General features: G+C 49.9%; 7 pseudogenes; all 7 read left to right on the plus strand.

Annotated features, from left to right (window-relative positions):
• The first annotated feature begins 6,679 nt into the window (after positions 1-6,679).
• On the plus strand, positions 6,680-6,798 carry LOC143936387 (5S ribosomal RNA; annotated as a pseudogene).
• Positions 6,799-7,120: 322 nt separating this feature from the next.
• LOC143936411 (5S ribosomal RNA) lies at positions 7,121-7,239 on the plus strand (annotated as a pseudogene).
• A 320-nt stretch (positions 7,240-7,559) lies between these two features.
• Positions 7,560-7,678, plus strand: LOC143937252 (5S ribosomal RNA; annotated as a pseudogene).
• A 321-nt stretch (positions 7,679-7,999) lies between these two features.
• LOC143937743 (5S ribosomal RNA) lies at positions 8,000-8,118 on the plus strand (annotated as a pseudogene).
• Positions 8,119-11,060: 2,942 nt separating this feature from the next.
• LOC143937036 (5S ribosomal RNA) lies at positions 11,061-11,179 on the plus strand (annotated as a pseudogene).
• Positions 11,180-15,113: 3,934 nt separating this feature from the next.
• LOC143936864 (5S ribosomal RNA) lies at positions 15,114-15,232 on the plus strand (annotated as a pseudogene).
• A 95-nt stretch (positions 15,233-15,327) lies between these two features.
• Positions 15,328-15,447, plus strand: LOC143937051 (5S ribosomal RNA; annotated as a pseudogene).
• Positions 15,448-23,842: the final 8,395 nt, after the last annotated feature.

The raw sequence follows: 23,842 nt of genomic DNA on the forward strand, positions 1-23,842 counted from the left end.
AGAGTAAGAATATAAAAGAGCCGAGCGCAGCGAGGCAAAGCCCGAAGCGTGGCGAGCGAAGCTCGCCTGCAAGGGACCCTCTAATATTCACAACCCTATGTCCGCTTGGATGGTGGGGCTACCACCTCCACTCACCGCGCAGGCGCCGTTCAGCTTTGGAGATTTTCCGAAGCTTCGTCTGCTCCGTACTGTGCATGCGCAGTACGGCGCGGACACTATATCATGGCCGGACAGTATATGGCAGAACACCGGCACCAGTCAACCACCGGTGTCATGTGCGTCGCTGTGTAATATAGAGCAGGGTCCGGGAAGCCAATACCTCCCCGCAATTTCGGTCGCAATAGCATTGCCCTACCAATACGCATATGTTTTCCGTGCCAGAGGAACTTGATAAAGATTGAGCGAACCGCATGAAAGAAAGTCTGGGGTATTTTGATAGGTAAGGCTTGTAGTAGATACAGAAGTCGTGGCATCGTGTTCATCTTCAACACATTACAGCGTCCGAACCATGACAGAGCTAGTGGGTCCCATCTTTTAAGGTCCGCTGTAAGCCCATAGGCTTCTTTTTATGTTGTTGGCTTTGACCTGTTTTTTTTTGCTTGTTTCTCAAGGCGACCATCTTGGCGTTTGTCAAGAGGGTTGGGCGTGTCTTGAAGAGAACGCTTACGGCCACATCAACCTGAAAGCACCCGATGTCGTCTGTTTTCAGAGGCTAAGCAGCGTCAGGCCTGGTTAGTACCTGGATGGGAGACTCCCTGGGAAGACCAGGTGCCATAGAAGGATCTGGTCTGGTTAGTGACTTTTTTTTTTTTAATTCTTTATTTACGGATTGCAGGTAATACAGAGACAAACTGTAAAAGACATAGATCCCTCAGTTTTCCAGGTTAACAAAAATACATAGTTAATACTTTGTGGGGGACCGGGGGAAACCTAACAACTTATGTCAGCAGCAGCCCCAGCCGTGGCTAGGCCACCACATTATCCCACTCTAATGATCTGGCACCCCAGTGTCTACTTATAAACCAGGGCAGTCCCCGGGGCGATCCCCCTCAAGGCCCAAACTGAGGGGCCTCTAACATCGGTCACCTTCATTCTACTGGTCAAAGAGCTCAGCCGGGACCACCCCGAGGGCCGCCAACCCCTGGCTGGGAAATCGAGGGAACAAAACGAAAAGATCCTTGCAATCACCATGTATTTTAATTATACTTGGGAGTTAGGGGGTAAGGAAAGAGGGGGGAGCAAATGGGCAGGAGAAGGGTATGGGGGTAGAAAGAATGAAAGTTATAGGGGGCTAACAGTGCTACGAGGCAGACGGGGGAGAGAGTGAACCAGGGTGGTATACGAGAAGGGAGAGAAAGAAAGAGGACTCCGATGGGTTCCCACGACCGGACCCTTCCCTCTATACACGTGCCAGAGCCTACAGATAGGATCTGTATGCGTCGGAAAACCTGAACAGGCTCCAAGACAACCAACGAGCAGTGTGCTCTTCCTCCCTGTCGCCTAACGCTGATGTGAGCTGTTCCATACGGTAGATGTCGCAAACTCTTGCAAACCAGTGAGACACCAGTGGAGCGGCCTGCTGTTTCCACATGCTAGGTATACATGCCCTGGCCCCACTCAGAAGATGTTTTAAGAGAGTTTTATGGTACTTCTTGCTCGAGAGTGGGGTCAGATTGAGGAAGATCGCAGCTGCGTTGTTCTGGAGATCAATAGCCGTGAGGTCAAAAATGATATTGAGAACCTGTCTCCAGAAATGGGCCAGTTGAGGGCATTCCCAGAAGATATGTAGTAACGTGCCGGCTTGTTCACCGCATCTCCAGCACAAAGGGCTGTGACCGGGAAACATGGCCGCCAGGACAGTGGGGGTCCTGTACCATCGGGTCAAAATTTTATAAGCTATTTCCTGGTATTTACTACATAGGGATGACTTGTGCGCAAAAAGAAGCACGCGGTTCTTCTGGTCTGGCGAGAGCCGGACATGCAGGTCTCGCTCCCATTTTTCCACGAACACCAGGTTACCCTGGGAGAGTTGGTCCAGTAGGATGCGATATGACAGGGAAAGAGACCCTCGGGTCGGTTCCTCTCCTGAGCATACCTCCTCAAACGATGTTAGGGGTCTGCGGAATTCGCCACTGTTTGGCAAATATTTCAAGAAGTGGGAGAGTTGGGCAAGCTTCCACTGTCCCAGGGCCGTGGTTGCTAACGCCTCGTACATAGTGGAGACCGCTGTCCATGTCCTAGGGCCAAGAAAAGAAGAGGCCCGCACAAGGTCCCGGTCAGGGTTGAGGCGGAAAGACTTTTCCGTCATGCCGGGTTCAAAGCGTGGGTGTCCAATAATAGGAGTCATGGGCGAAGGGAAACTGGGCACGCCCGTCAGGGTAAAATATCTGTCTAGCTCTTGTAACGTTGGCTCAATGAGTGGGTGTGCCCACGTCGCTCCCGACCAGCCCGGTCCACTCCAGGGCAAACCCTCAAGTGGAAATGGTACGGATTCACGCTCCAGACGAACCCACAGCTTATCCTTCAGGTGTCTGCACCAGTCAACTGCTCTGTTCATGTGCACCGCCGTATATTACCATGCCGGATCTGGGAGGCCAATCCCTCCCTTGTCTTTTGGTCTGAGCAGTAATGTTCGGCTGAGTCTTGGAGGCCTGCCCTGCCATACGTATCGAATAAAGATGGAGCGCATGGCTTTAAAAAATGATTGGGGGATTTTTATCGGTAAGGCTTATAATAGATACAAGAGTCTGGGCATTACATTCATTTTGAGCACATTGCATCTCCCAAACCAAGAGGTCGCCAACTTTGACCACCTCTCTAGATCTACGGCAAATTTTTTTAGAAGCGGCTGGAAATTCAATTGGAAAATCAGATGTGGGTCCGGGGGAACCAGCGACGGGAGGTTTGCCGAAGCTAGGTACTCGTCAATGGCCGCTGTGCCGGCCTGGAGGGTGTCTCCTGAGTCCCGGGGGTGCAAGTTATAAAGGGCTTCATAGAAAGATCGGAAACACTCTGCTATCTCCCGTGAATCATGAAGCTTGGCACCCGAAGGGGAGGTTATGGTTGGAATGAAGGACGCGTTGCGTTGGGCACGCAGGGAGTTCGCTAGGGACCTACTACACTTGACTCCATATTCATAATACGTCCTGCGGACCCACATGAGTCTGGTTCTAGCCTGAAAGAGAGAGAAATCTCTGATTTGTTCTCTAAGATCTCTCACCTCCACCTCCAGCGCAGCAGTCGGCTGGGATTTGTGTCGTTGTTCACACGCATGCAACTTGGCAATAAGTTTGGAGAGAGCCTCAGTTTTGGCCACTTTGAGTCTATGACCATGTTTAATAAGAATGCCCCTAATGTAGCATTTATGAGCCGCCCATAACATGAGGGGGTTGGAAACAGAATCACGGTTATGATCAAAGTAACTTTCTAATTCCCTAAGCAGGTCTGCGTGGGTCTCAGGGTCCTTCAGGAGAGACTCGTTCAGTCTCCACCAGGACTGACCACGCGACTCCTGTTGTAGCTTCAGCATCAAAGAAATCGGGGCATGGTCAGACAGGGCTATGTGGCCTGAGCGTCTGAGCGTCTGTGACCGCCGGGATAGCATTGTGGGCGACTAAAAACATATCTATACGTGAGTAAGAACCACGAGCGGTGGAAAAGAACGTATAGTCCCTATCCTGTGGGTGAAGCGTACGCCACACATCGATCAGTCGGTGGGAGTGTAGCAGGTCTCTTATGTGTGAACGCGTTCTCGCAGAAATCGCAAAGGTGCCCGATGATGAGTCTCTGCGGGGGTCCAAGGTGAGGTTAAAGTCCCCCCCAATGATCAAAGTACCCTCCGAGAATGCAGCCAGGGCATCCAAGGATGCTTCTAAGGCCGGCAGCTGGTCCACATTCGGCATGTATAGGTTGGCAAGAGTAAAAGTTTGCGAGTGGAGAGTTCCCTTAATGAAGAGATATCTCCCTTCACTATCGGCTTGGACAGCTAACAGGCGCCACGGCAAGTTTTTAGCAAGAAGAACACACACTCCTCTCGATTTGGAAGTAGGGGACGTGCTGTGGTGGGCCAGGGGGAAGTGCTTACTATAAAGCCGTGGTATTTGGTCTGTCCTGAAATGGGTCTCCTGGAGGAAAACTATTTGGGGCTTCATCCGCCACAATTCTGTTAGGCAGCTGGACCTTTTTTCAGGTACATTCAGCCCTTTCACATTCCAGGAAACCAGCTTCAGGGCCATGACGGCAGTGGTACCCGGCCGGCGGTCCCCACCAGAGTCAGTAGTAGATATAGAGTTCAAGCACAGAGGAAGAGGAGGAGAAAAAGGAAAAGCAGTAACGAAGCGGAGAAGGTCCGGAGTTAGTAGGGAGGAGGAGGGTAGGAGGGGTGGGGATAGATCGGGGAATTGCTAAAGCTCCTATCGGAGAGAACCTGCCGGTTAGGGCAGAGGGGCCTAGTGGGGGAAGAGGTAAGGCACTGCAGAGGGAGGAACTCGTCGGTGCAGTACCCCTCCAGCATCCCATGGTCCATGCAGTCGCAATCGGGCGTGCACGGAGCTTCTTTGGCATCTTAACTACGACATCAAACGCATTATAGAACATCACTGCAGCAGGTATCGGGCAGTTAACAACAGTAGAACAGTGCATAATTAGACCAACATATTAAACTTTTCAACACAGAGTATAGATAACTTTATACCACCCAGGCACCCACCCCTCCCCCCCCCCCCCAGAAAAAAAAAAAAGGAAAAAAAGGGGGGGGGGGAGGAGGAGAGGGGGAGGGAGCAGGAACGCCGCCCAGGGGCACCCGGGGGCACCACCAGGCAGTCCAAAAACACAAAGAGCGCCGAGACTAGGGCACCTGTAGATAAACAGTAACGAGAATGGTGAACAGTACCGCCAATAACTCAGGGCTTCGTCCAGGAAGCGCAGTGTCCAACTCTGTTCTTCCAATGTCCTTCCTCTCCCCTAGCTGGGGCGCTGGGAACAATGGCCCGTGGCATGGTAAACAACACAAAGCTGGATACTCCAGCCGTCTATGTTGGTAGAGAAAAAGAAAACAAAAAAAAAAAGGGTATAACACAGGAATAACGGAAAATTACTGTACTCTCTCAGGGTTCACGATCTTGAGGGGCCTGCGATCTCTGACGTTGGGATCGACGCGCACTATAAGGTGAAACGGATGGCCCCACTTGTATGGAATCCTCCGTTCAGTTAGGTGTTCCAGAAGGGGTCGCAGACAGCGTCTCATCTGGAGGGTCTTGCGGGATACATCTGGCAGAAGGGTGACTTGGGCCCCGTCAAAATCAATGCTGCCTTTGCGCCACGCCGCTTGCAGGACATCCTCCCTAACTGAGTAATTGTGGAGACAGCATAAAACGTCACGTGGCCGGTTCTCTGTGGGGCTCCTGGGGCCCAGGGTCCTGTGGACTCTATCAATGGCTATTACTGTGTCAGCAGCGCGGTCCAGACAGGCGTTAAATATAGCTGTAACTGTGGCTTTGAGGTCTGCCTGGCCAGCGGCTTCGGGCAAGTCTCTGATCCTGATGTTGCGTCTGCGGTTGCGATTCTCAAGGTCATCCACTAGGAGTTGCAACTGTGTGACTCTTTCAGCAAGGGTATCATGTGCGGCTTGCAGGCCAGAAACATCAGTGGTCAGGGAGGTCACATCCGATGCCAGGGTGGTCACCCGCTCGTTCGTAGCCGACACGTCACGTTTGACCCCTGCGATTTCATGTCGCAAGGTCGTTTCAATCCTGGCTGCCATACAGCTAAAGTCTGCTTTAGTGGGAAGGTTTTGGAGTAAAGTTAGGATGGCCTTGTCCCCCAATAATGCCGGTGCTGGTGGCAGCGGTGGGTCCCCCTGTGTGTCTGAGGTAAGAGCAGCCTGGCCATTCGGTCCTGGGATGAGGCTTCCACTGCGGGAGGGTCTCTGGGACAGTTGGGAGTTGTGAGGGAACCAGGGTGGCAGGCCGCTATGGTCCGGGCTGTCAAGCGAGGCCATGGACAGTGAGCGGGGGAGACACGGGGACAAGTCACTAGGCGGGGAGAACGGGGGCATGTCGTGTCCCTGCATAGCAGTCTGCTCACCTTCCCTCTGTACCGCGTGTCCTGGAGCGCCGGAGGCCGCGGGCGCCATCTTGGCTGGATCCGGCGTGGAGGCCGGAGGCTGCAGCGGGACCAAGTACCTGTCCATGGCAGCAGCGGCGGACCCCGCTCGGCTGGCTGTGTTCCGCCGAAGCGCGGGGATGTCGGCGATGCCGAAATATGCGACCAGACTGTGGTAAAGGGGTGTGGAGGGGTCACGGACCGGGAGCTCCGGAAAAGAGCGTCCTCACTCCTTCATGCCTAGGTCACGCCCACCCTGGTTAGTGTCTTGATTGGGAGATCGCCTGGGAATACTGGATGCCGTAGGCTTCTTTTTATGTTGTTGGCTTTGACCTGTTTTTTTTAGCTTGATTCCCAAGGTGACCATCTTGGCCTTTGTCAAGAGGCTTCAGAGTGCCCAAAGAGAGTGCCTACGGCCAAATCACCTATATAGTATCTTATATATAATAACTAAAAATATTATTTATTATTATAGATATAGATATATAGTATAGTGATTTGGCCGTAGGCACTCTCTTTGGGCACTCTGAAGCCTCTTGACAAAGGCCAAGATGGGTTGAGAGTGCCTGAAGAGATTGCCCATGGCCACATCACTCTGAAAGCACCCAATCTCGTCTGATCTTGGAGGCTAAGAAGAGTCGGGCCTGGTTAGTACCTGGATGTGAGACCACCTGGGAATACCAGTTATTGTAGGCTTCTTTTTATGTTGTTGGCGTTGATTCGTTTTTTTTTTTTTTGCTTGTTTCCCAAGGTGACCATCTTGGCATTTGACAAGAGGGTTGAGAGTGCCCAAAGAGATCACTTACAGCAGCATCACCCTGAAAGAGCCCTATCTCTTCTCTTCTCTGAGGCTAAGAAGGGTTGGGCCTAGTGGGTACCTGGATGGGAGATGGCGTTGGAATACCAGGTGCCGTATTCTTCTTTTTATGTTGTTGAAATTGACCTGTTTTTTTTCGCTTGTGTCTCAAGGTGACTATCTTGGCATTTGTCAAGAGGGTTGAGAATGCCCAAAGAGATTGCCTATGGGCACATAACCCTGAAAGCACCCGATCTCCTCTGATCTCAGAAGGTAAACAGGGTTGGGCCTTGCTAGTACCTGGATTGGAGACCACCTGGGAATACTAGGTGCTGTAGGCTTCCTTTTATGTTGTTGGCCTTGACCTGTTTTTTTTTCCACTTGTTTCCCAAGGTGACCATCTTGGCTTTTGTCAAGAGGGTTGAAAGTGCCTGAAGAGATTGCCTACGGGCACATCACCCTGAAAGCACCCGATCTCGTTTGATGTTGGAGCCTAAGAAGAGTCGGGCCTTGTTAGTACCTGGATGGGAAACCGCCTGGGAATACCAGGTGTCGTAGACTTCTTTTTATGTTGTTGACGTTGACCTGTTTTTTTTTCGCTTGTTTCCCAAAGTGACCATCTTGGTGTTTGTCAAGAGGGTTGAGAGTGCCTGAAGAGTTTGCCTATGGCCACATCACTCTGAAAGCACCCAATCTCGTCTGATCTTGGAGGCTAAGAAGAGTCGGGCCTGGTTAGTACCTGGATGGGAGACCACCAGGGAATACCAGTTATTGTAGGCTTCTTTTTATGTTGTTTGCGTTGATTCGGTTTTTTTTTTTTGCTTGTTTCCCAAGGTGACCATCTTGGCATTTGTCAAGAGGGTTGAGAGTGCCCAAAGAGATCGCTTACAGCAGCATCACCCTGAAAGAGCCCTATCTCTTCTCTTCTCTGAGGCTAAGAAGGGTTGGGCCTAGTTTGTACCTGGATGGGAGATGGCGTTGGAATACCAGGTGCCGTATTCTTCTTTTTATGTTGTTGACATTGACCTGTTTTTTATCGCTTGTATCTCAAGGTGACTATCTTGGCATTTGTCAAGAGGGTTGAGAATGCCCAAAGAGATTGCCTATGGGCACATAACCCTGAAAGCACCCGATCTCCTCTGATCTCAGAAGCTAAACAGGGTTGGGCCTTGCTAGTACCTGGATTGGAGACCACCTGGGAATACTAGGTGCTGTAGGCTTCTTTTTATGTTGTTGGCCTTGACCTGTTTTTTTTTTCACTTGTTTCCCAAGGTGACCATCTTGGCGTATGTCAAGAGGGTTGAGAGTGCCCGAAGAGATTACCTATGGCCCCATCACCCTGAAAGCACCCAATCTCGTCTGATCTCGGATGCTAAACAGTACGCTAAACAGTACCTGGATGGGAGACTGCCTGGGAATACCAGGTGCCATAGGCTTCTTTTTTTATTTTTTTTATTTAGTAGTATGCAACATACAATGCAAAGGCAACTTCACAGAATGTGTGATACAAATAGTTACAAACAAACGATCATATTGCATGGATATCAGAGCCAATGGTAAGAAGTCAGAGGAGAATAGCATGTGTACAGCTTTGCGGTCATATCAAGATGAGATTAAAGCTCCATCTCGTTGGGATCCTCTACCACTTAAAATATTATTGATACTAGCCCTGCTATCCTCGAAGAGTTTAGATATCCATAGATAGGGGAAGAGTATTGTGTAGTAGTCAAATGGGGTCGGAACATACCATTTTCTTTTCCCTTTTTTGAGTTAAGAAGGGAAATAGTAGAACTGAAAGGAGGGAGAAGGGGAAAGAGAAGATTGGGGAAGGAAATGGCAGAAAAGGAAAAGAAGGGGTAAGGGGGTGTCGTGGGTAGAGTGGATAGGATGGGGTCCCCTCCCAGGGAGCAAGAGACACCCTCGGCTCACCAGCTCATCAGCTGTCCAACGTTTGGAACAGCGATCTCCAACGATCACCATGAGCTTACTATGTCTCGCGGAGGTATTCTTCCGAAAAGCGAAACTGGGTCCAGTAGAACCATCTGTTCCCATGCTCCTCCGTTTTATCCCTCATTGTGGCAGTCAGGTCTTCCATTCGTTCAATATCATTTACCCTTGCGAACCACTGGGTCACCATTGGAGCAGATTGCTCTTTCCACTGACTTGGGATACAGGCCCTAGCTGCATTGAGGAGATGTTTAAGTAAGGACTTATGATAACGCTTTCTCGACATAGGAGTTAGATTGAGAAGAACTGCTGTGGGATCATTGGCTAAGGAAATGTCTGTGAACTTGTGGATGAGTCTCAGGACAGGCTGCCAGAATGTTTGTAATTTAGGGCATTCCCAGAAAATGTGGAGAATGGTGCCAGCCTGTTGCCCACAGCGACAGCAGCGGTCAGATTGACCGGGGGAATATTTTGGCCAACACCACCGGTGTACGATACCAGCGTGTGATCAGCTTATATGAGATCTCCTGATATTTACTGCAGAGTGACGACTTATGGGCGAAAAAGAGTATTCTGTCCTTCTGTGGTTTGGAGAATGTAGTTTGTAAGTCCCTTTTCCATTTAGCTAGGAAGGGTGGATCCGTGGAGGATTGTGCGTCTGTCAGGATTTGGTAGGACCTAGAGAGGGAACCACGAACTGGGCCATCATCCAGGCAAAGTTCCTCGAAGGGGTGGAATTGTCTAGAGAAGAACGAATGGTTAGGTAGTGATCCGAGGAAATGGATTAGCTGTCTAGCTCTCCAGCTATCCAATGCAACAGGTACTTGCTCTAGCAGTATGGTCCCCATGGGAATCAAGCCCGTGGGTCCAAGAAATAGGGCTGCTCTCAGAAGCCCTTTCGGGGGGCTTGCCTGGTAAAGGCCTGGTCAGACAGGCCCGGAGGGAATCTAGGATGTCCAATAATTGGGGTCATAGGAGAAGGAAAGTTAGTCAGGTGGGAAAGGTGAAAAAAACTATCCATCTCGGCGAGCGAGGGGCCAATTAACGGGTGAGTAGTCACACAGGGCTCCAATGGCCTCCCCGCCCAAGGCAGACCAGTCAGTGGAACCCGCACCATCTCCTGCTCTAGCTTGACCCTTAGCTTCAGTTCCCCATGCCGGTGTCTTATCACATATGGTCCCCCATCGGATAGTGTCCGCTGTGTGCTGCGCATGCGCAGTACACAGCAACACAGATTCCGAAAATTGCCGAGCATGAACGGCGCCTGCGCACTGAGTCCAGGTTCTATCCCCACTATCCAAGTGGACATAGAGTAAGAATATAAAAGAGCCGAGCGCAGTGAGGCCGAGCCCGAAGCGTGGCGAGCGAAGCTCGCCTGCGAGGGGCCCTCTAATATTCACAACCCTATGTCCGCTTGGATGGTGGGGCTACCGTTCGGCTTCGGAGATTTTCCGAAGCTTCGTCTGCTCCGTACTGGGCATGCGCAGTACGGCGCAGACACTATATCATGGCCGGACAGTATATGGCAGAACACCAGCACCAGTCAACCACCGGTGTCATGTGCGTCGCTGTGTAATATAGAGCAGGGTCCGGGAAGCCAATACCTCCCCGCAATTTCGGTCGCAACAGCATTGCCCTACCAATACGCATATGTTTTCCGCGCCAGAGGAACTTGATAAAGATTGAGCGAACCGCATGAAAGAAAGTCTGGGGTATTTTGATAGGTAAGGCTTGTAGTAGATACAGATGTCGTGGCATTGCGTTCATATTACAGCGTCCGAACCATGACAGAGCTAGTGGGTCCCATCTCTTAGGGTCCGCTGTAAGCCCATAGGCTTCTTTTTATGTTGTTGGCTTTGACCTGTTTTTTTTGCTTGTTTCTCAAGGCGACCATCTTGGCGTTTGTCAAGAGGGTTGGGCGTGTCTTGAAGAGAATGCTTACGGCCACATCAACCTGAAAGCACCCGATCTTGTCTGATTTCAGAGGCTAAGCAGCGTCAGGCCTGGTTTGTACCTGGATGGGAGACTGCCTGGGAAGACCAGGTGCCATAGAAGGATCTGGTCTGGTTAGTGTCTTGATTGGGAGATCGCCTGGGAATACTGGATGCCGTAGGCTTCTTTTTATGTTGTTGGCTTTGACCTGTTTTTTTTAACTTGTTTTCCAAGGTGACCATCTTGGCCTTTGTCAAGAGGCTTCAGAGTGCCCAAAGAGAGTGCCTACGGCCAAATCACCCTGAAAGAGTCCAATCTCATCTGATCTCTGAGGCTAAGCAGCAATGGGCCTGGTTAGTACCTGGATGGGAGACAGCTTGGGAATACCAGGTGCCGTAGGCTTCTCATTATGTTGTCGGCGTTGACCTGTTTTATTTTCCCTTGTTTCCCAAGGTGACCATCTTGGCATGTGTCCAGAGGGTTGAGAGTGCACAAAGAAATTGCCTACGAGCACAACACCCTGAAAGCGCCCAATCTCGTTTGGTCTCAGAGGCTAAGCAGGGTTGGGCCTGGTTTGTACCTGGATGGGAGACCGCCTTGGTTTTCCAGATGCCGCAGGCTTATTTTTATGTTGTTGGTGTTGACCTGTTTTTTTCGCTTGTTTCCCAAAGTGATCATCTTGGCATTTGTCAAGAGGGTTGAGAGTGCCTAAAGAGATCGCTTACAGCCGCATCACCCTGAAAGCACCCTATCTCTTCTGATCTCAGAGGCTAAGAAGGGTTGGGCCTAGTTAGTACTTGAATGGGAGACGGCCTTGGAATACTAGGTGCCGTAGTCTTCTTTCTATGTTGTTGGCGTTGACCTGTTTTTTTTCGCTTGTTTCCCAGGGTGACTATCTTGGCATTTTTCAAGAGGGATGAGAGTGCCCAAAGAGATTGCCTATGGGCACATCACCCTGAAAGCGCCCAATCTCCGCTGATCTCAGAGGCTAGAAAGGGTCGCGCCTTGTTAATATCTGGATGGGAGACCGTCTGGAAATACTAGGTGCGGTAGGCTTCTTTTTATGTTGTTGGCGTTGACTTGTTTTTTTTTGTTTGTTTCCCAAGGTGACCATCTTGGCGTTTGTCAAGAGGGTTGAGCGTGCCTGAAAAAATCTACTATGGCTGCATCACCCTGAAAGAGCCAAATCTCATTTGATCTCAGAGGCTAAGCAGGGTTGGGACTTATTTAGTACCTGGATGGGAGAACGCCTGGGATTTTTCGATGCCATAGGCTTTTGTTAAGTTGTTGGCATTGACTTATTTTTTTTTGTTTTGTTTTATTCTTTTATTAAGTATAAGTAGAACAACATAAATATAACAGTCAACCATACAGCATGACCCAGGGTCACAATTACATGGTAACAAAAAATAGGCAGCCAGATAACTCTGGGTTCTCAGAGGGGAGTCCTAGAGTTTCATGCAGAAAAGAGAGAAACCCCACCTCGGACATGTAGTACAGTATAACTAATGCAGCCCTGTTCGGACAAATGTAATCATGGAGAGCAACTGGGACCACAGCGAGCCAGCTTATCATGACCTATGTGAACCAGAGTAAAATATGAGCCGGTCGTGTCCAGAACCCTGGGGCTCTTCTGGGTCCCAAAGGCTAGTAAGGAGACAAGGCATAGTCAAAAGGGAGGACGGGGGAAGAAGAGAGTGCAAAGACGGAGAGAGAGGAGGGGGGGGGTGGCGGCGGGGAAAAATAGAAAAATAAAGACAAAAAGGGAGGGGGGGGATGCCACCCAGGGCAGACATGGCCTACGTAGGTAAACGTTAGATGTTCAGTCTTTTTCTGGGACAGGGGCGCTGCTCACCTTCCGAATGTAGTCTCAAGTACCAGAAAAATACCTCCAGGGCCTCCATGTAACACTAAATGCCTCTTCAGTGTTGTGAAGGGTGGCGGTCAATTCTTCCATCCGGAGAATATGATTGACTTTGGAATACCACAGCACCTTGGATGGGGGGCTGAGGCTGCCTCCACAGTGTGGGAATGCAGGCCCGGGCGGCATTCAGTAGTTGCATCGGGAGTGTTTTTTTGTATTTTCGAACAGGCTGTTCGGTCAAGTGTAGAAGGCACGCTGCTGGGTTGTCTGCGATATCTACATTTCTGAGAGTTTTTATCGTCTCGGTCACCTCCACCCAAAAGTTCCTCAAGGCCGGGCATGCCCAGAAAATGTGTCCCATGGTCCCCGTATCTGAATTGCACCTCCAACAAACATCCGGGATCGATCTATTCATTTTATTCAGAAGGTATGGGACTCTATACCAGCGTGAGACTATCTTGTATCCTGATTCTTGATATTGGTTTGCGATGGAAGCTTTATGTACTAATGTCAGGATCTTTCCTATCTGTTGTGGGGTAAATGTGATGCCAAAGTCCCTCTCCCATTTGTGGATAAATGGTGGGGGTCGACTCCTCCTCCTGACTACTTAATAGGTTGTACAGGAGGGAGAGGGTGTGTCGCACAGGTTCCTTTTTGTGACAGATGGATTCATAGGGCGTCAGGTCTCTAGGAGTGTAGGGGGCCCTTTGTATGGCCAAAAGAAAGTGATGAAGTTGATAAGCACTAAACAAGTCAAGCAGAGGGTCAGAAAGCTTGGCGACAGTTTGCGTGGTCGGGAGCCCTCCCGAGGGCCACACCTCTCCCAGACGCTGTTTCCCCACCACTGTCAACTGTTGCAGTTTCTTGTTGGTAAATCCCGGTGGGAAGTCTGGATTACCTATAACCGGAGTCATTGGTGACGGCAGGGGAGCAATGTGTGTGCAGCGTAACAACCTCCGCACAACAGCCAACGTAGCTCCCACTACGGGGTGACCTCTGAGGTCTTTTGGTAGGGAGGACAGGAGCCACGGGGAGGTCAATAGGGGAATGGATCCATCCTCAATCTCCATCTCCACCCACTGCTTGTGTGGGCCATTACAATGCCAATCAACGACTCTCGCTAGCAGAGTCACTCTGTAGTATTGTCTCAGATCTGGGAGACCCAGACCCCCCTTGTCCTTTGGTCTGGCAAGCAATTGCAAACGGGCTCTGGGCGGTTTGCGCGGCCAAATAAAGTCCCGGAGCAGCACCTGCAGTTGTCTGAAAAAAATTGGGGGTAACCGGATCGGTAATGTCTGGAACAAGTATAAAATCCGCGGGAGGGCCGTCATTTTGAATGCATTACAGCGCCTGAACCAGGTCAGTGTTAAAGCATGCCAGTTTCCCAAATCAGATTTCAGTCTATTCAGGAGAGGGACAAAATTAAGCGGGTACAATTGCGCCAAATCCGCTGCGATGTCAACGCCCAGGTAACGTATAGATTTTTCAGCTCAGTAGAATGGAAAAGCGGAGCGTAGCCTCTTGGCCTCACCATCCGGGACCGATATATTCAATACAGACAAAGGTGCAATTGATTTTATAGTTTGATAGGCTGCCGTATCGCCGGAGAGCCGCGAGTATATTGGGAAGCGAAATGTGTGGATTGGAGACAAAAGAAATTAGATCGTTAGCGTACGCCGCAATTTTGTGGTGTGCCGAGGGTTTGGATATGCCAGTAATATTCGGGTCATTCCGAACGTGACACATAAGTGGTTCCAGTGTCAGAATAAAAATTAGGGGAGACAGAGGGCACCCCTGCCTCGTCCCATTAGTGATGGGGAAAGAGTCCGAGCACTCTGAAAGCACCCAATCTCGTCTGATCTTGGAGGCTAAGAAGAGTCAGGCCTGGTTAGTACCTGGATGGGAGACCACCTGGGAATACCAGTTATTGTAGGCTTCTTTTTATGTTGTTGGCCTTGATTCGTTTTTTTTTTTTTTCGCTTGTTTCCCAAGGTGACCATCTTGGCATTTGTCAAGAGGGTTGAGAGTGCCCAAAGAGTTCGCTTACAGCAGCATCACCCTGAAAGAGCCCTATCTCTTCTCATCTCTGAGGCTAAGAAGGGTTGGGCCTAGTTAGTCCCTGGATGGGAGATGGCTTTGGAATACCAGGTGCCGTAGTCTTCTTTTTATGTTGTTGACATTGACCTGTTTTTTTTTCGCTTGTTTCCCAAGGTGACTATCTTGGCATTTGTCAAGAGGGTTGAGAGTGCCCAAAGAGATTGCCTATGGGCACATAAGCCTGAAAGCGCCCGATCTCCTCTGATCTCAGAGGCTAAACAGGGTCGGGCCTTGCTAGTACCTGGATTGGAGACCACCTGGGAATACTAGGTGCTGGAGGCTTATTTTTATGTTGTTGGCGTTGACTTGTTTTTTTGTTTACCAAGGTGACCATCTTGGTGTTTGTCAAGAGGGTTGAGAGTGCTTGAAGAGCTCGCCTATGGCCACATAACCCTGAAAGCACCAGATCTCGTCTGTTCTCAGAGACTAAACAGGGTCGGGCCTTGTTAATACCTGGATGGGAGACCACCTGGGAATACTAGGTGCTGTAGACTTCTTCTCATGTTGTTGGCGTTGACTTGATTTTTTTGTTTGTTTCCCAAGGTGACCATATTGGCGTTAGTCAAGGTTGAGAGTGCCTGAAGAAATGTCCTACGGCCACACCACCCTGAAAGAGCCCAATCTTATCTGATCTCAGAGGCTAAGCAGGGTTGGGACCAGTTTAGTACCTGGATGGGAGACCGCCTGGGATTTCCAGATGCCGTAGGCTTCTTTTTATGTTGTGGCCATTGACCTATTTTTTTCCGCTTGTTTCCAAGGTGACCATCTTGGTGTTTGTCAAGAGAGTTGAGAGTGCCTGAAGATATTGGCTATGGCCACATCACACTGAATCTGTTCCATCTCATCTGATCTTGGAGGCTAAGCAGGGTCCGGCCTGGTTAATGCCTGGATGGGAGACCGCCTGGGAATACCAGGTGTCGTAGGCTTCTTTTTTTTTCAAATATAATTTTTTCTCCAAATAGGGGAAGACGGTCCCCCAAGTACATAATGCAACAGAGAAATACAGAGCAAAAAGCAGCTGAACAATACTTGATACAGGTATATTCGCAACTGTGAGTCTGCCTTCCATCAATCACAATGATTCGAGGCACGGATAAAGTACTGTACCAAGATCCAGGGTCACACAAACCCCAGGTCCCTCCGGCATAATCCATCCAGAGGGGGGTGTGGGGCCGTCATTCCCAATTTTCCACTCTTTCCAAAAGAGAGAGGGGGTGGAGGGGGTGAGAGATAGGGGAGGAAGGCCGAAAAGAGAAGGGTTGAAAGATCAGAAAAGGAGAAGAGGGGACGAGACACGATGGCAGCCACTGTCCAAGGGGCCAGTCAAGGAAAGCTCAGAGCACTAAGGCGATAGCAGGCGACATCCTTCTAGCGAGAATATAAAGGTATTCCAGATGTCTCAGGTTTGTTTAAAAAATTCTTGTTTACCTTGTGATGTGAGGATCAAGTCCTCCATTTTTTTTAATGTCCTCTATTTTCCTAAGCCAGTGAGTAATGAAAGGGGGGGAACATTTTTTCCAATAGAGAGGGATGCAGGATTTCGCCGCATTAATCACATGCCGTAAAATAGATTTTTTTGTACTTCTTAATGGGAATCTGTGAATGGTACAAGAGAAAGAATGCAGCCTCTTCCTGGATGGAGAAGTCTGTGAATTTTTGTGTCATGCATCGGATCTCTGTCCAGAAGTCCACCAAGCTGAGGCAGGACCAAAAAATGTGCAGCAACGTGCCCTCTTCTTCTCCACACCTCCAGCATATGTTCGAGGAAGAGGGGAAACATTTCTGCAGCTTTGATGGTGTCAAATACCACCTGGTGAGAAGTTTAAAATTCGTCTCCTGTATCTTCGTGCACAGCGACATTTTGAGAGCCAAAGTGATAATGCGTTGTCTCTGTGCTGGGGAAAATTAGCAATTAAGGTCCTTTTCCCAGTTGGCCAGACAGGTTAAGTGTGGGTAATCTGTTTGAGAGAGAATGTGGGCCAAAGGGCCTTCGCTCCTGCATAGAGTCTCAAACTCCGTCTGAGGGCGGGCGAACGTTTGAGGATTGGGGATGGAATGGAGAAAATGATGTCGTTGCGCCGCTCTCCAAAAAGGCAGTTGGAAAAGCCCTGTCGGATCTGTTAGGGTTGAGAAAGAAGGCCATTTTCCATCAATGACGAATTTAGACGCATTGTCTAGGTTGGAATTTCTAAGTGGGTCCCCAGTTCAAAGGTTGGATGGCCACGTATAGGGAATAGGGGGGAAGTCAAAGACGTGAGTGTGTTTTGGGTAGCGATCAGGTGACTGACTTTCAACTAAGCCCCTATAGTGGGATGTGACATAAATTCTGTGGGTAAATACTTATAGCACCACATGGCGCTTCTTAGCGGGATTCGGGAGTGAGCTTAGAAAGTTTGTTTCGATTCCAGTCCAATACACGCCCCAGATGGGAGGCCAGGTAGTAGCGTCGCAAGTTAGGGAGAACCAACACTCCCTGTTGTTTAGACAATGTCAGCTGTGACCGCTTAAGTCTGGGATTTTTGTGGGCCCAGTTAAATTGAGTGAGCAAGGATTGAGCTTGCTTAAAAAACAGGACTGGAATCTGGATCGGGAGAGCTTGGAAAAGATAAGTAAATTTAGGGAGTATGTTCATTTTAATGAGATTGCATCTGCTGAACCAGGAATGGAGGCCAGAATGCCACCCGTGAAGCAAACTGCGGATCTTAGTGACAAGGGGTGGGGGGAAGTTCAACATAAACGTACGCGCGATGTCCGGTGGAATGTAAGTACGTGAGTATATCTTACTTATCCATGCCAGCATCCGTTCACTCAGACCTATATGGCGAAGGACCGAGAACATTAATGTCCATTTGACCCGATCAAAAGCCTTCTCGGCATCAGTACTCATGAAAAGACAAGGGGTCCCAGATGACTTTGCTTTATGGATCAGGGTAAGCACCTTAGTGGTGTTGTCCCTATCTTCCCTGGTGGGAATAAAACCTAACTGGTCAATATCAGTACTCATGAAAAGACAAGGGGTCCCAGATGACTTTGCTTTACGGATCAGGGTAAGCACCTTAGTGGTGTTGTCCCTATCTTCCCTGGTGGGAATAAAACCTAACTGGTCAATATGTATAAGGGACTACAAGTGATGTGCCAATCACGTGGCGAGGAGTTAGAGAATAGTTTTAGGACCGAATTTTGGAGGGAAATGGGTCTGTAGCTCCCACATAGGCCTGGGTCTTTGCCCTCCTTAGGTATCAACGAGATGTGGGCTCTAAGGGTATCCTCAGGAAAATCCCCATTCGAGCTCAGAGTATTAAATAAATTCACCAAGCGCGGGCCGAGAATAGGGAGGAAGGTCTTAAAGTATTGTGCGGTATATCCGTCAGGGCCCGGAGCCTTACCCACCTTCGGAGGTCCCACGGCCGTCTGGACTTCTTCCAGTGTGATCGGGTCCTCCAAGTACTCCCGTGATTCCGATGAGAGGGTTGGTAGACCAGAACCGGTTACATATCTGTCTATATTGTCCTGTCCAGACCCTGAATCGGGCAGGTTGTAGAGATCAGAGTAACATTTTTCAAAGACTTCGACTATTTGGGTTGGGGTAGAGGCCCTCTGGCCATTCTCATCTATCAACTGTGGTATGTAAGAGCCAGATTTCAACTCCTTTACCGACCTGGCTAAGATTTTTCTGCATTTGTCCTCTGACTCCTACGTCAGTTTACGACAAAACTGGAGTGCCGCTTTCGCTTTATAATGGAGTAGGACAGCAATATGGGTATGGAGTGTCCCCAATTCAATCTCTAAGGTCCGTAAGGGGGTATGTTTATGTTTCGCTTCCACAGAGGCAAGTTCACGAAACAGATTAGCAAGCTGTTCCTTCCGTGTTCGTTTGATGCGCGCCCCGTGCCTGATAAGTACCCTGCGGAGTACTGACTTGTGAGCCTCCCAAATTATCCCCGGGTCACAGTCCTGCTTTAGTTTTCTTGGAAATAAAGGTCCAATTCCCTGGTCACATCTGCTAAAACTTCCGGTATCTGGAGCAGGCTCTCATTAAGGTGCCAGAATAGAGACCTAGGTGAGGGGTAGGGAGCGAGGAGCAAGAGGCAGAAGTGTCAACCGATGGCGAAAGGGGACATTAAAGTCCCCACCTAATATCAATTGGCCCTCCCGAAAGTCACATCATCTGTGCAGGGTAGTTCTGAGGAACGTGTCTTGGTGATCATTGGGAGCGTACACAGTGGCAAATGTAAAAAGGCGCTCTCCAATGTGGCCCCTAAGAAAAAGATATTGGCCCCCAGGGTCCACCAGAGAATCCTGGAGAACCCAGGGGAGCCTGCTAGAGATCAGAATGGAGAGGAGGGGTTAGTAGAGTGGTAGACCTTAGGGAAGGATCTCGACCATAGAAAGGGGAGGCTAGTATTTTTAAAATGTGTTTCTTGTATAAAGGCCACATCAGTACAGGATGTGTTCAGTTCTCACAGGAGGATCCACCGTTTTTCAGGGGAGTTCAGTCCCTTAACGTTTAGAGAGGTGACCTTGACTGAGTCTGCCATCGCTCCTCGGGGAGGGGGGGGGGGGACATCAGAGAAAAGCAAAGAAAGTTGAACCAAGGTAGGTTTTGGGTAGGTAATGCATGGTGGGAACTAAGGGGGAGAAAGGAAGGGCAAATGCAAGGAAAGGTAAAGGGAAAAAGAGGCCGGGCACCTCAACCCCAGGGGGAGAGGGAAATTAAGGGTTGTCCGCACTCAACAGTACAGGAAGGGTATACTAAAACAGCACAATTATGCTATAGCGCTTACCAGATGTACACTGGGTTTAACGCGCTGTCCTACTTGGGTAATTGGGTAGACAGGTTGGAGAGGGAGCCCCCGAATCCTAGTCCCCCCAGCCCCGGCAGTGGTAAATGTCACGTCTGATACCGGTATGCAAATAAAAGACAATCAGTAACATCAAAGAAACAAAAAACAATAGTATAACCAAAACAGAGGTAGAGCATATAACTGTTAGCACTGAGGGGTCTCCTCGGCTCGCCCTAAACGTAGGCATGCACGAGGGAGCCCGTCACAACAGAAAAGGCATCACAGAATGGGATCCACCACCCCCCGTCCCATACCCCTAAAGTACATGCAGTCCCCAAACAAATGCCTTTCTCCCTTTGGCAGATTGTCCTCTCCTTACCCCCGCTCCCCCGTCCACGCCCCGGGGGGAAAAGGGGCAGGGAAGGGGGGAAAGGGGGAGTGGAAGGGGGGAAAGGGGGAGTGGAAGGGGGAAAGGGGGAGGGAAAGGAGGGAAGGGAAGGGTGGGAAGGGGGGGAAGGGAGGGGGGAAACAGGGGAGAGGGGACAAACATGCAGAAATGTCAAGTCCTTTAGCGCACTCCCACCAGCAAACACCCGGACCCCATAAATTTCAACTCCTCCCCTCCATGGTCACCACATCAAGATGAAAGAGAAGCAGCCCTGGTCGGTGCATGGAAAACCCGGCAGGCAAGGGGCTGGGGCCACCATCCCTCCATCCAATGGGAGACTTCACCCGAGCAGCAGTCCTGGGGCCCGCCAATTAGTGTCTCTCCTGCATCTCCAGAGGGAGGCTGGGACTGCCCAAACAGTAAGGGGTAAATCCTCCAGGGGGGTCCAGAGTCACCCTGGAGGGAAGCAGTGTCTCGTACCAATAGGCTCAATAAATAAGTCATCCAGGGTCCCCGAAAGCTGCAGAAGGCAATGTCGGCAAAGAGTAGGTGGGAGCCAGAGGGGGGGACAAGGGGCACATCCAGGGGGAGGGGACACATATGCGGGAATGTCAAGCACTTCCAGTACAGCGCATTAGGTATCACTCAGACCCCCCAAAGTGCAAATCCCCCATCTAAGGTCAAGACTCCAGAAGGGAAGATGAGCCGCCCTGGTCTGTACATGAAAGAACCTGCTGCCAAGGGGTTGGGGCCATCATCCCTTCCTCCAATGGGAGATGCCACCGGCATGACAGCCCCGTGTCCTGTCAAGTGGTGCCCCTCTGACAATGTCGTTGTGGTATATGTGGAGCATCCAGGGAGAGGCAGGGACCACCCAAACAGTGAGGGGTAAAGCCTCCAAGGGGGACCGTTGTCAGACAGGAGGATAGCGGTGTCTTGTACAAGTTGGTTAATTAGACAAGTCATCCAGTGTGTTTCTGTGAGCAGCGGAAAGAAAGGTCGGTAAGGATTATGAATGGGTGGGGGCCAGGGAGTGCATAAAACTGCCACCAGATGACCGGGGCAGAGAGGGCAAGGGGATGAAAGTCAGATCTGGTAGGTGGGGGCGGGGGTGAGGAGTGTCCCTCATATTACTCACATTGGCCATACCTTGAAGCTGAGCGCTCTGCATACCCAGGACGTTCTTCTGTATAATCTAGCCTATCTGTACACATTAGTCGGTCCTCTGTATATACTAGTCTGTCTGTATACACTAGTGTATACAGATAGGCTAGATTATACAGAAGAACGTCCTGGGTATGCAGAGATGGAGGCTAGGGTATACAGAGAGAGAGGCTAGAGTATGCATACTTGCTAGTGTATACAGACGGACTAGTGTATACAGAAGACCGGCTAGTTTATATAGGGAGGCTAATGTGTGCAAAAGACAGGCTAGTGTATACAAATAGGCTAGATTATAGAGAAGAACATCTTGGGTATGCAGAGAGAGCGGCTGGGTTACACAGAGAGGCTGCTGTATGCAGACTTGCTAGTGTATACAGACGGACTAGTGTATACAGAGAGGCTTGGGTATACAGAGAGCTAATGTATAAAGAGCAGCTAGTGTATACAAAAGACATCCAAGGGTATACAGAGAGACTCGTGTATGCAGAAGACCGGCTAGTTTATACAGAGAGGCTAAAGTGTACAAAACACAGGCTAGATTATACAGAAGAACGTCCTGGGTATGCAGAGATGGAGGCTAGGGTATACAGAGAGAGAGTGAGGCTGGGTTACACAGAGAGGCAGGAGTATGCAGACTTGCTAGGGTATACAGAGAGCGAGGCTAGAGTATGCATACTTGCTAGTGTATACAGGTGGACTAGTGTATACAGAAGACCGGTTAGTTCATGGTCACCACATCAAGATGAAAGAGGAGCAGCCCTGGTCGGTGCATGGAAAATCCGGCAGGCAAGGGGCTGGTGCCACCATCCCTCCATCCAATGAGAGGCTTCACCCGAGCAGCAGTCCTGGGGCCCGCCAATTAGTGTCTCTCCTGCATCGCCATCGGGGGCTGTGTAGAGAATCCAGAGGGAGGCTGGGACCGCCCAAACAGTAAGGGGTAAATCCTCCAGGGGGGTCCAGAGTCACCCTGGAGGGAAGCAGTGTCTCATACCAATAGGCTCAATAAATAAGTCATCCAGGGTCCCCGAAAGCTGCAGAAGGCAATGTCGGCAAAGAGTAGGTGGGAGCCAGAGGGGGGGACAAGGGGCGCATCCAGGGGGAGGGGACACATATGCGGGAATGTCAAGCCCTTCCAGTACAGCGCATTAGGTATCACTCAGACCCCCCAAAGTGCAACTCCCCCATCTAAGGTGAAGACTCCAGAAGGGAAGATGAGCCGCCCTGGTCTGTACATGAAAGAACCTGCTGCCAAGGGGTTGGGGCCATCATCCCTTCCTCCAATGGGAGATGCCACCGGAATGAAAGCCCCGTGTCCTGTCAAGTGGTGCCCCTCTGACAATGTCGTTGTGGTATACAGTATGTGGAGCATCCAGGGAGAGGCAGGGACCACCCAAACTGTGAGGGGTAAAGCCTCCAAGGGGGACCGGTGTCAGACAGGAGGATAGCTGTGTCTTGTACAAGTTGGTTAATTAGACAAGTCATCCAGTGTGTTTCTGTGAGCAGCGGAAAGAAAGGTCGGTAAGGATTATGAATGGGTGGGGGCCAGGGAGTGCATAAAACTGCCACCAGATGACCGGGGCAGAGAGGGCAAGGGGATGAAAGTCAGATCTGGTAGGTGGGGGCGGGGGTGAGGAGTGTCCCTCATATTACTCACATTGGCCATACCTTGAAGCTGAGCGCTCTGCATACCCAGGACGTTCTTCTGTATAATCTAGCCTATCTGTACACATTAGTCGGTCCTCTGTATACACTAGTCTGTCTGTATACACTAGTGTATACCGACGGACTAGTGTATACAGAGGACCGGCTAGTTTATACAGAGAGGTTGATGTGTAAAAAAGACAGGATAGTTTATACAGATAGGCTAGATTATACAGAAGAACGTCCTGGGTATGCATAGATGGAGGCTAGGGTATACAGAGAGAGAGGCTAGAGTATGCATACTTGCTAGTGTATACAGACGGACTAGTGTATACAGAAGACCGGCTAGTTTATATAGGGGGGCTAATGTGTGCAAAAGACAGGCTAGTGTATACAAATAGGCTAGATTATAGAGAAGAACATCTTGGGTATGCAGAGAGAGCGGCTGGGTTACACAGAGAGGCTGCTGTATGCAGACTTGCTAGTGTATACAGACGGACTAGTGTATACAGAGAGGCTTGGGTATACAGAGAGCTAATGTATAAAGAGCAGCTAGTGTATACAAAAGACATCCAAGGGTATACAGAGAGACTCGTGTATGCAGAAGACCGGCTAGTTTATACAGAGAGGCTAAAGTGTACAAAACACAGGCTAGATTATACAGAAGAACGTCCTGGGTATGCAGAGATGGAGGCTAGGGTATACAGAGAGAGAGTGAGGCTGGGTTACACAGAGAGGCAGGAGTATGCAGACTTGCTAGGGTATACAGAGAGCGAGGCTAGAGTATGCATACTTGCTAGTGTATACAGGTGGACTAGTGTATACAGAAGACCGGTTAGTTTATACAGAGAGGCAAATGTGTACAAAAGACAGTGTAGTGTATACAAATAGGCTAGATTATAGAGAAGAACGTCCTGGGTATGCAGAGATGGATGGCTAGTGTATACAGATAGGCTAGATTATACAGATAGGCTAGATTATACAGAAGAACGTCCTGGGTATGCAGAGATGGAGGCTAAGGTATACAGAGAGAGAGGCTAGAGTACGCATACTTGCTAGTGTATACAGATGACCGGCTAGTTTATACAGAGAGGCTAATGTGTACAAAAGACAGGCTAGTGTATACA

Source organism: Lithobates pipiens, unplaced genomic scaffold (genome assembly GCF_037356315.1).
Source record: "Lithobates pipiens isolate NorthernLeopardFrog02 unplaced genomic scaffold, aLitPip1_a1.2 Scaffold_28, whole genome shotgun sequence".
Lineage (NCBI taxonomy): Eukaryota > Metazoa > Chordata > Amphibia > Anura > Ranidae > Lithobates > Lithobates pipiens.